Below are 13074 nucleotides of genomic sequence, written 5' to 3'. Positions count from 1 at the left end.
TAGTGATTGGGCCAAATGTGTCACGTTTGAGATGCCCTCATGTCAAACTGTCTAAATAAACATTTAGAGCAGACTTTCTTCACATTTAAAAAATAAGATTGTCAAGCATATGGTCAAAATGTTGTGCATAAAGTTGAAATTTGAGAATAAAAGAAACAAAAACATACTGGATATATTCTACATTGTTGTCGGACAGCCGACCCAGTCGGTCATAAATACACGTTTACAGTCCATAGTTGACCCATTTTATTACACTGCAGCTCTTTTACAGTTGTAGGTCATATTTTTCTCGGTAATGTTCAAATGGTCGGTCATCTTTTTAATGACCTGTGGTCTTCAACTTCCAAATAAGCTTTTAAAATTGGGTGGGAGTTCAACATCGTTTCATCAGGATGAGAAAGCCTCTATAAAAATGTACTATTCCTTTTGTCTGCCTCTAACACTGACTGGAAACATAAGTTGTGTTTTTAAACATTCAAATCAGAAATTTGAATGCAAAACAGAACAATGTGAACAAAAGTATTATTCTTGCTTCTGCCCTACAGTGATGAGATGAATGCATTATTATGAAAAAAGCATCAAAGCATGATTGACTGAAATATTAGGCTGATCTTTGTCACAGTCTGTCATGTCATAGTTTATGTTAATCATGTTTTCAGGTTTTGTTCTAGTCATGTTTTTCCCCTGTCACGTTCAGTTCACTCTAGTCACCTGGTTAATTGTTCACAGCTGCACCTCATGTCACTGATCACTTCCCTCACAGTATTTAGCTTCCTGGTTTACTTTCAGTCACTGCAGAATCCTCACTATACCTCCATGCTTGGTTGCACTAAAGATAAGTCCGGTTTCATGCCTCATAGCCATAGCCATAGCCATAGCCATAGCCATAGCCATAGCCATAGCCATAGCCATAGCCATAGCCATAGCCATAGCCATAGCCATAGCCATAGCCATAGCCATAGCCATAGCCGTAGTGTTTTTCATAGCCTTGTTTGTTTAGTGTTTTTTCATAGCTGTGTTTTGTTATAGCCTCGCTTTGTTTGTCATAGTTCTGTTTTCATGTCATAGTCCTTTTGAATCCGGCTCTGCCGCGCTTTATTTTTGCCTTTGCTCCCTGTCTTGTTTTTTGGAGAATAAACCTTGCTTTTGAACTTGAGAACTGCATCTGGGTCCTACCTTCCCGTCGATCCTGACAATCTTAGAGGGAAAACTGAACATTTACAGCTTTATTTACATCCTTTTACACAATGTAGATGTAGATTTTTTTTTTTCTTGTTGTTTTGCCAGGCAGGTGTAGTTTTAACTAATATCTTTCAGTATATTGTACATATTTAGCATTCAAAGACAAATTCCAGCTGCTTTTTAAGAATGTTTGTTTCAAAATAATCTCCAAACAATACAAGCGACTATCTAAAGCTAACAACACTTTTGTTTTAAATCAGTACGTCAGTTCTGACCTACAAGAAATTAGACATTGTAACATCTGGACCTTCTGAACCCTAAGTAACCTAGAACTTTGCTGGTAAGTCTGCCTGCTTTATAACTGTAAACTTCATATTTAACATGCAAGTGTATAGAGTTTGAAAAGCAGATCTAAAACCAAATCCTAAACGTATAAGCGATCGACATGAGGAGATGGACCAGATTCAAGCCAAGCATTTCTGCAATCCCAAACACCCACAAAGAGCCTTAGATAAAGTACGTTGAGCTTGCAGCAAGTGTACACCCCAATACTAACAGTGACAGATGTGGTGGCATATACAAGAATAGGAGAGAAAACTTCTCAGCTGATTGCTGCAGGTTTTCTGTAGGAAGCCAGACACAGAAAACAGAATTTATCTACTTGTCACCTGCCAGCTGTACAAGAGATGTTAGAGGCAAGCTCCACTGCTGTATCAGTGGCACAGCTGGCACTGGAGGGATGAGGGCATCGTGAAAGCTTCCCTGTGTTTCAATTACACACATCATGGGCCTGCACTCAAATATCATTATCCCTGCACATCACAATTTGCCAGCATGTCACATCACAGATGTTGAGTGGGGATGAGCTTTCTTTTTTTTGTCTGGATTCATACTCAGATGGCAGATTAAGTGAAATAAAGCGATATTTAAAGATTCAAAATGAAATTCTGCAAGACACTGGGTTACCTCTTCTGAGGCTCCAAACACTTATCTGTCCTCTCCAACCTCCATTATTAACATGCTACCATTAGCAATGCCATGTTAGTGACTGAAAAAGTACTGCAAGGCAATTTCCTCCTAATTGAATTTGGCACAGATGAGTTCTGACATGAGGAATTAGGTATCACTTCAGGGATGCCAGTTCCAGGAAGGCATGTTAGAAAAGCTTTGAGCTTTAAAGAGAAAAAAAAAAAACGGAAAGAGGAATCAAGTCTGTAAGAGTTCAGAATTGATAGGCCTCTTTTTCTGTGCCAGAAAGCCTGAGGAAGCAAACCATGATGTCCCTTTGCCTCTTGTTGCCCCCTTCAGCTCTGCTCAGTGAGGTAATTGAATCAGAGCAGAACTGTTTTTCTGTGGCCTCACCAGAGCAGCCTTTCAAACCATAACAGGTGTGAATGTGCACACATATATGCAACACACACATTCGACATGAATGTAGCGAGGTTTCTGTTTTTCAAGTCAGTGCAAAACATGGGCCTCAGATATGTCTGAGTAAGGTCATCCATCAAAGAATGATCCGGATACTTTTGTAGAGAGGCTTCAAAATGCTCAAAACAGACAACAGAGATTAATAGTGGAAAAGTGGGGGGAGGGAAAGAAGGAAAACACACATACACACACAGCTCACAGTACACTCGCCACACAGTGAGGGAGACAGTACTTGTGTTGTAATGGAATTTTAGCCACATGACAGGTGCTGCCAGGAAAAAGTCCTGCTCTGCCAGGCTACAGGTAGGCCAGACTAAAGGTCAGCTGGTATGGGAAGCTGAATGACAATATTTTAAAGTAGGAGATGCCAGGAATTTTTAGTGTCCGCAGAGTATTTGGACTTCTTTATCTTTTTTGTTCTGCATTTTTCTGTAGTGAAATGAGCAAGCTGTGAACACAACATTAGGAATTATGGCATAATTGATTTTGTGTGTTGGATTTATGTTTTATTGTAATTGTTGGCTATAATACCAATTTTCTCACAGTTATGCATTTCAAAATGACAGTCTGTTAATGGTAATGAATGTGCTTTATAGATAAAACTACCATGATACCACTGCCACCTGATGAATAAAAGTCTAATACTCTGTATTATCTTTGTATTTGTATCCACCATTTCCTAAGAATATTATAAACTTATTTGACTCCTATCTTATCTACTGTCTTGTCAACTTTGTCGAGAGGTTAAAAAAAAAATTGCTTTTGCAAAGAGCACCTGTCTAATTACAGTGAAACGAGCAATGATGGAATTGCTTGAATCAAACAAAATTGTATGATTGTTGTCTGGGAAGCCAAAATGATACGAGCTAAAATTCTTTGGGGTATAATTTGTGGGCATGCTGTTAAGGGCCCAGTGTTTAACCATTTGTTTATAGTGTACATTTTACTTCATTTTGTTGATTTGATGGAGTTGATGGAGACTATTGCCACTATAAAGAAAGTGTTGGCATTGGTCTTTTAACAGGATTAATTGCTGTTTGTCAGTGAGCGTTTCCCACAAGTCTATAAATGCATGCAAGTGTATTGTGAGTGTCAAAGTGACTCATCTTCCCACTACTTCAGTTTATTTGGAGGTGGGTTTACCTTCCCAAGTCCTCTTTGGTGTCAGCTTAGAATAGCATTGATAAGAAGGCCTGTGTCTGTGTGAGGACAACATAGTTGGAAAATGACCTGCATGAAAGGTTTGTTCAGGTTTGTGTGTGCGCTCCTGTATATGTCTGCTCAATAAGAGCCAAAGGGCTTAATGACAATGGCAGTACTAATCAATACAAATGGGCTAATGGGGCTAGAGTGCATGCAGTCCTTCCGGTGTCTGTCCATAACACAGAAAAGGTCTGGCATCACCAGAGAACTAGTCATATATTACAGTCCAGTACAGTCTGAACTGACACTTATCATAAAACAAGGCACTGTCAAACAAACCTTTCCTACTGTACATTCTTTCCCCAAGAACCAGGAGCCTAAATCATGCTCCTGGGAAAAAAATGTCTCTGCTCAAGGGGTGTAATTCTAAAAGGCACTGGATCTGGAGGGTTTCTAATTGTTTTTTTTAGAATACTCACAGTATTCTAGTTCAGCCACCATAATTATGAATTTGTTGTCCATTGAATGGTGGTAACAGTTTTATTTCAAATGTTTTTTTTCCTTAGTTGTTGTCCTAATTGCGTTGTCTTGGTGCATTCTGGATTCGTAATCACGATTGAAGCTGTCATAAAATCATTGATCCATGTCATGAGTTTAGTGGATTCTACATTTCAATGGAAAAAAAGGCTGAAAGAGCACTTCAAACTTTGTGTAGTTTCATGACTAAAGCTGTGAGCTTGCACAAAGGGAAAGATGTGCATACAAATTCTTTTCACCAGTTTACAAAACTGTTTACAAAACGTATTATTCTCTCATATAGCTCAATCACTATTAAACTGCATGCACACAATTTCCACTCCCATGATTGGCCTTGAATTGCTGTCAACCCTCCCGTACTTAGACAAACATAAACTCTCTTTGCACCTAAATCCAAAAAGAATTATAACAAAAGCAACAGGAAAGAAGAGGCACAATGTTACTATGAAGGTAAAACACTCATCAGTGACAGAGAGAAAGGAAATCTGTTTCATTGGAATCCTCAGTTTTGGAATCACAAACAGATTAAATGAAAAAAGTAACAGAAGCTGAAACTCAGATCTCTTCAAACTGTGCTGGAAATGCAAAACCAGCAGTTTAAAGGGAACCTTTTAGTTCTTTAAAAACAGTTTCACACACTAAAAGCTCCTTGATGCATTGGGTGGAGACCTTTTCATTTCTGGAATTTTGCTCCACGCAAATGATTCACAGGAGATAAAATATTCCACCCATGTTTAGGGAGACTGATCTTGGATATGAATGTGAATACAGAGATTTCTGCTGCAGCAGCTGAGGTAACAATCAACATCTGTGAAAATGGCACTGAATTGATATCAGCTCATCAGTTTTGTGGTTGTGGAGAAGAATCCTAATCACAATGTTGAGGGTGGAAATATAAAATTACATAGCTGTTAAACAAATCTTGAGCTTTGTATTCAGGTGGAAAAATACTGCATGCAAATTACAGTTATATCTCCACACGTTTGACAGTTATAATCCAAAGTAAATAATATGCTCACACAGAAATCCAACTCCCCACACAGTAAGAAAGGTTACAGAGAGGAATTTAGTGCTAGCTCTGATGATTAATTAATGCAGGGAGATTTGAGCAGTGTTTCTGCCGTTTTAGGAGCAGGGAGCTTGCTAGTTTGTTGCCTTGGGGCCCAGAGAAGCTTTGAGCACAGCCCTGTTTTTCTCTCTGTCTCTTTCTTTCTCAGCTGCAGAGATGTTGAAAAGCTGACAAAGAAAACTGACTTGTGTGACGGACTATATGGACACAGCACCTCTGAATTTAGTTGGAAGGATATGCATTAAAAGGATTTGTTTTTTCCCTCTTCCTCAGGATCTCAAGGGAAGCACAACTCAAAGAGCATTGAAGCCAAATTATCTAATTTATCATATGTAACCATTAGCAAGTTTGCTATGTTTAAGTTCATATTAGTGAAGAATGACTATTTCATTTGGGAACTGGACATGATGTAAATGGAACAGTGTTGGAACACTGTGGCATTACTTCTCATGTTGTGTTGAATTACACAGTGGTTACAGTGCATTGCATTTTATTGCATTGTGCTACCCCAGTCAGTAAGAGCATAAAAACTCTGACAACATTTTTAATTAGGTGTCACATTCTATTCAAAATCCGTTGGACTTGACATATAATAATGATGTATTATACTACAATTGCAGTAATGTTTGGCCACCGAGTCAAAACCACGTCTAATTCGAGGGTAATAAGCAAGTGCATCTATATCTCATACCTGAGTCACATTAAGTAATGTCTCTCAGTGGGTAAACAGCAAATATCCTCAGTGTTATCTGGTAGAGAAAAGAGAAGGATTCTGCACGGAATATAACAGTTTTGTTAGTTTTATTTTCTCAGTACAGTAACAGTGCCAGGTAAAGAATGCTGTCTTTTGATCCAGCCCCTTTTGCACAGTGCATCTTGCTGCATAAAGGTGACTTTAATGCAATCAGAACCTTTCTTGTAGTTGTGTATTCAAAGTTTTTCTCCAACTAACCAATTCATTGCTTTGGGTGTTTTCATGCTGGGGCTAACTGTATGAGTCAAACAAACAATTCCACAATACCCTCATATTTATTAGTTCTAATGGAGCCTAATGCTGAGTTCAGTGCATCCAATGCTTTTTTTTTTTCTGAGACAATCTAATATCGCAAGATTTCTTACTATTCAACAACCAACCACAGATTCAGGTATTTTTTAAAGCTCAATGAGGTAATCGAGAAACAGATGTTGTGATAAAACTACAAGGATGTGACTAAATGATACTGTGAATGATAATGTCTTCGCAAAGGATCCTGTTGTCTGTGGGTCACACCATCATATTATCTATCCTTTTTATCGTTTATGTTGTTTACTGAAGAGTTAGTTTTTACTCTTAGCTGTTTATATTCTGCCTTGTTTTCTAGTCTCATCTGCCACTCATAAGTTAGTCTGTTTACAACCAAATGTGACATTTATAAAGATAGATGTAGCCACAAAGTCTGAAAGCTACTGCAGAAGTATCGTACTTATTCAAAGATAAAAAAAAAACATGATCATCACTCATGAAAAGATGAGTCATCATAATGTTAAATTCACTTTAAATCTAAATTATATTAAGCAAAGCATAGAGCATCCATTTTTTTTTTTTTTTTTATATTTCTAAATTGTCTACATTTATCATTTCATTCATCATTCTATAAGTTTTCCTCATTCATTTTTTTTTTTACAGATGTTTTTTTTATTTTGTACCAAATCTGTTATTACATATTATAGTCCAGCACATAGACCAACAGTAGGAATTTAAAATATATTCTTTGTCATTCAGGGAGCCAGTGTAGTGATGTAAGGACAGCTGTAATGTGCTGCAGGCTGACTTTATAACTGTCTCAATATTGTTATCAAATTGGGGGTCCAGGATCATTACTGTAGCAGGATTTCTGCAATAATTTATAGATTTCAGGAACATTTTTATGTGATTGGCCACTTTTTCGATTGAAGGAGACTAGTCATGTGGTGACACAGTTTTGCAGAGTTGGAGCATTTACATGTCAAATAAAAGGGACCTGATAATGGTATTTTTTTTTTTGTTGCTCAGATTCATGGTAACCAATTGCTACAAAGAAACTTTCTTGTTCTGTAAGTATAACTTCAGTGTTTTTTTTCAAAGTGAAGTTAGATGAACTGTATCAAACGCAGAACTAAAATCCAGGAGAAATTACGTAAATGTTTATATTTCTTCAGTGTCCAATTGTAACGCAATTTACATGCATATTGAGTATCGAGTGAATGTGCAAGCATACACATTAGACAATGTAACCCTTTCCAAATATGACATAATAGCAGAGATATTCCAAAAGACTAAAGTGATTACTGAAGAAGAGTTATCTCCATCTTCCACTGGATGTCCATTAAAGTTGGTGTTCTTTTGTTTATCCTTAAGGTTTGTTTCCAGTTAGGACAACTACTTCTTCTACTGAATTACAGCCACTAGAAATGCAAACTATACAGCTACCCTCGAGCAACTGTCAACATTTCGTTCTTTGATCAAATTTCCTTTATATATGGCTTCTGTAATTGATAGAAACCTGACAAAAGCTATTAAAGCTTTTCCATCTCAATATCCCACTGACCTGCAATCAAAATAAACTTCAAGTGTTTTTTGGTACAGGCACTACCAACCAATTGTAAATAACTGTTTGAAGTGAGTCTACAGCTACAGCAAGCATGTCAGTGCTTTCATATTTGTCAAATTTCTTCTGCAGGAAATGCTTCAAGGGAACAACATAAATAGAAAAAGCAGCAGCAAAAAGTACTGTTAGACGAAGCAGTTGAATCAGCAAATGTGTGCCTGCTGCCTCTTTGTAAATAAACATTAAACTTAAGGCAAATAACAAAACATGTTGCTTTTTATTCCTAGGATGTATGAAGACATATGCTTTCATCCCATGCTCTGATCACACCAGCACACCATACATATCCCCAGGTAATGGAAAGCCAGCATAACCCCCCAGACACCTGACTGTTGTCATTTGGGACGGCTGCCATCCCTTATCCCTCATGAGCATGCAAGCACAAAATTACTGTTTCCTGCACTGAAAGGCTGTTACATCTGTTGGTGTTTTCAAATCACAGCAGGAGGTAACAGAAAATTCTGACCTTCAAAAATCAATAAGTTATGCAGTCTGATGGCAGGACACTCTGAATAGCATGCACTTGTTTGCCAGCAATTCTTGTGTGTTTCCCCTTCCTGATTTTTTTATGTCAATCACACACTCAGGAACTTCTATTGTGACAGAGGAGTTATAATGATGGCTTGCCTTAAGCACTTCTTCAAACAGCCACCTCACAGAGAGTTGTGAGAAACACACTTGATGATTAACGAGAGTTGACCAGCCACTGGGGCTGTTTCCAAAAACTGAAAATACAATACATGTTTAAACATTACGCATGCAGCATTAGACAGCAACAGGAAATCAACTCCTGTAATAAAATTTTCATGCATGCACACAGCAGTTTTGCATGCTTTCAGCTCCAAATTATCAGCAATACATTTTAGTCAACTGAAGAGTCATTCGGACAAATTTAAAAAGAAATCTCCCTCTATCCTAGCCCCCAGCATTAGTAAAGAGAAATTTTTCTCAATTAGTATTACAATAAGAATTTTTAAAATTGTGTTTTTATAACTTAAACCCTAACTTAAACCCTAATAAAAACACATTTTTCAACTCTGTATCGGAGTGATGCAGGGTTATAATTAACCCCCATGCACGAATTTCCACGTGAATCACGCACTCTTACATCACAGTTATACGATTTCTTGATATAGAATCTCAAGCACCTTGTACAGTCTACAGAATGTACACTAAAAGAGGGTGTGCTTCCTATGGCTAATGTGCTGTATTCAATGTACACACAGGCAGAGAAGTAGTAGATGTTGTGGGAAGCTGAGACACTAGAAAATGATAACAAGATGACAAATAAGAAACACATGAGAGTACCACAGTGCTCTTCGTGTGTTGTATGCGTGTAGGAATGCCGCAGAAATAAAACCGTGATGGAGAGCATTGTTGATGTGGGTGTGTGTCTGCACTGCCAATGTTTTCCATCAGAATAACTCTGTGAGATTGTTTATGTGGGAATATAGATCCGTACGCTTAGCATCATTTATGTGTATGAAGGTGTGTGGAATTATTGCACCAATGCAGAATTTTTCCTTGTGGTAGATCCATCAGATCTTGACAGAAAATACTGACTGAGAAGTGAGGGTGAACAAGGACTCCCTGTCTTCAGTGGTGCTTGCACATCCCCATGGGTGGATCCATCCTTTGGGGGTTCTGTTGCATTGCCAGAATAAATATCTATATCATCCAAAACTCATTCATTATAGATGTCTTGCTATGCTTATCAGAGCAAAGAGAAGAAGAAGCTGACAGAGGCAGAAAGTTGCCAACATAGTTTTGTGAAGTAGCAAATTGTGTCATTTTAATTATTTAGATATTTCATAGCCAGAGTCAAAATGAGTCACAAGAGACTGTGATCTGGGGGGGGGGGGGGGGGGTGATAAGGTGAGACAATGCTGATCAGTGATTGGTCATTGATTACACAGCTCAAGACAGCACAGATCAATGTACCGCTGGACAGTCATTGATCATAGGCTAGACTCTAACAAATTACCAATACAGCTTTTGTAAGCTGAAGAGCCCGATCAAACAAAGCTGAAATGGAAAGCAGTAGGTGGCTGTGGCCACTCCAACCAATATATCTTTCCTCTTTTTGTTTGAACCCAAATTATACTGATGTTTATTGCTGCTATAGTTGTTGTTTTCTTTGCTGCCAATTATGTTTGTCTTTCAGTTGTTACAAAAAAAAAAAAATCTCACAAAGCAAACAAGCACAATTCAACATCATTCTACCAGGATTTCCATGTAGAAAACATCTGTAGAGTTCACCAAATAAAAAAGCATTCAATAAGCAGAAGCTCTGTCACCTTCTTGGATGCCATTTTATATTTTATGTGCAGTTGCTCTCACAACCACTAGAAGTTGCATATTCTTTGAATTTGACGGAATGAACATCTGACAAATTATAGTTTGAGTAGGACAGCACTCCATGTCTCAAAGCTCAAATTGTACTCCTGCAACATCTGTGTGATGCTAATACGTCATTATGGACTTAAATCTCTGAGAGGGTTTTTCCAGCAACTCCTGATAAATATGCATTTGAAGTTAAAATGGCAAATAGTCTACACATATATAACATCTTTTCAACCTTATCTAAATTCTGCAAAGCTCTTCACACATGTTTCTAATCTACACTCTATTATAAAAGCACTCTATACACAGTATGCAATGCATTTAATCACAAAGCAGTCAACATATCAGGGGCAATGAGGGGGGATCAGCGTCGACATGTAGACACACTGGGAATCAATCTGCTCATCTTCTGTTTGTAGGACACACATATTAACTGAGCCACAGATGTTATATTTTCTCCAACTGTCACTTGCTTGTCTGAATTATGATCAGGTCTTGGAAATTTAAATGAAGTATGCTGACTGAAATGAGCATACTGTCACCCCTTAGTTGTAGTATAAAGTTTTCATAACAGAGGGTGTCAAAGCACCCTAGAAAAAAAAAGCTAAAACTTAGATTACATTAGGCAGAGTTTCGAAATGAAGACCGAAGAACTTAACAATTAACTGCTAGGGCAGCTCATGGTTGCCATTTATCATAGATCTTCTTTTAAAAAAACCCTGTTAGAGCTGTAATGGAAAAAAAAGAGCTTGACTAAAACCTAATCTATCTCAGTACTGTTGGCTGATAGCGATGTTGAGTGCTTGCTGACAGGAATCGGCCTATTGGAAACTAGGATAACATCAACCAAATGCTGTGGCCAATATTTATCTTGTGGGTCTTAGTTGTAATGCATTAACTTTGCCCTGTAACTGATAAGATTTATTTGTCTTTACTTTTGTTGGGAGCAAAGACAAATTTATAAATTAAATATTGGGCCATGTGAGCACTGAACAGCCATTGAGCTGTTAGTGATTTAACAGCCTAAAAATTATTTTGAAATTTTTTATCTTTATTCACAAATGTTTTTGTTTTTTTTATGTAAAGGTTTTTGATACATTCCTATAAAATAATTTGTGCTCAATCAAAGATAATGTGGTGAAGGGCATTGGAGGGAAAAAAAAATATGATTCAGCTGGTAGAGTGGTCATCATCCAACCGGAAGGTCGAAGGTCATTATGTAAATATAATAAGAAGTATTGTATGTGTGAATGAGAAACCTAGACAAGGTTAACAAGGTGTTACATAAGTGTAAACCATTCAAATTAGAAAAACAATTAATACCTATTACTGAGATCAGCCAAATCAGTATTTTTAAGATTCTGCCTGTATCAGCCCAGCAGATTCAAAGTGGTGCATCCCTAATAAAAGGGGAAGAACACTGCGTTATCATTACTGTGTACACTTCACTTGTGTCATGAATTATTTATCCTTTGCATTGATTTCTTCCACTGTAACTTTTATTGTGTGATTATGTATTCAAACACTTTAAGAATCAACCTTTATTTGATTAAATTCCCATGTATCATTGAATCCCTTTTGAACCATGCAGGACTTGCCATGCTGGCTGAATATAAACAAGGCTAATGTGAAAAATATGCCCTCTTTGCTCTTGAAGCTGCGACACGGGAGTGTTTTCTCTGCTTTAGCAATTTAATTTGCTCCATATAAAACACTGAGCTTGCTTGGGTTCAGTGTGAGCACGGGAACCTGATCACCCTGTAGCTGCCCAAACGGTCCACCATTGTTTCTAATCTGTGCAAACCCACTGATTTGTGCAGAACCAGGTGACCGGTTTGCAGGCACAGCTCAGTGGTCTCCTCAGGCTTGTTCATTTTTAAACACACACACACAGACCTACACACTAACAGGTAATTCATCAAATTATTCATGGGGCTCTAAATTCCAAAGAGGTGTGGTTTTATCATTAAAGTATAACAAAGTTTGTTCTCTCAGGCCGGGTGTCTTGAAACTGCCAGACAGTGGATGATGCCACCGTCACCCTTTTAAATTATTTATATAAGCATCTTGAGGGCACAAAAACTCATGCAAGACTTTTATTTTTGGATTTCTCCGCGGCTTTTAATACAATACAACCCCACATCTTGGCTAGTAAACTCTTGTCCATCTTCAGCTTTGATGCAGGATTGGTGAGATGGATTTTTGGACTTCTTACCATGTAGGCCCCAAGCAGTAAGACCAAATGGTGTCCTGCCTAACAAATGACTGTCATCAACAGGTTCTCCCCAGGGATGTGTCTTGTCCCCTCTTTTGTACATCCTATTCTCTAATGACTGCAGGAGACACCTCCTTAAGTTTGCAGACGATACAGTTTTAATTAGTCTGCTACAGGATGGACAGGTTCATCATGGGCCAGTGGTGGATTACTTTGTGGAGTGCTGTGACAACCACTCAAGTTAAACATCAGCAAAACCAAAGACATGCCTGTTGACTTCCAGAAAACCTCCAATCCAGTTGCCCCAACAATAATTAAGGGCTCACTTAAGGAGAGTGTGGACTGTTACAAGTACCTGGGAACACTTTTGAACCAGAATCTCAAATTCGACCTAAACACAACTGCAGTCTGCAAGAAGGGCCTGCAGAGATTGTACTTTTTGAGGAGACTGTCTGCTGGTATGGTAATATCCCAATGCAAAACAAAAATAGCCTGTTCTGTATTGTAAACACAGCCAGTAAGATCATTGG

At 38.0% G+C, this 13074-nt stretch overlaps 1 protein-coding gene across 1 annotated transcript in view; it reads right to left on the bottom strand.

Annotated features, from left to right (window-relative positions):
- drp2 (dystrophin related protein 2) overlaps nt 1-13074 on the bottom strand; it is an 84464-nt gene that overhangs the window by 59862 nt on the left and 11528 nt on the right. The gene's annotated exons all lie outside the window — the stretch shown is intronic.

The sequence above is a fragment of the Leuresthes tenuis genome, unplaced genomic scaffold (genome assembly GCF_036924035.1).
Source record: "Leuresthes tenuis unplaced genomic scaffold, fLeuTen1.0.hap1 SCAF_11, whole genome shotgun sequence".
NCBI lineage: Eukaryota > Metazoa > Chordata > Actinopteri > Atheriniformes > Atherinopsidae > Leuresthes > Leuresthes tenuis.
The sequence above is the reverse complement of the archived record's forward strand: the minus strand, read 5'-3'. Positions and strand labels throughout refer to the sequence as shown.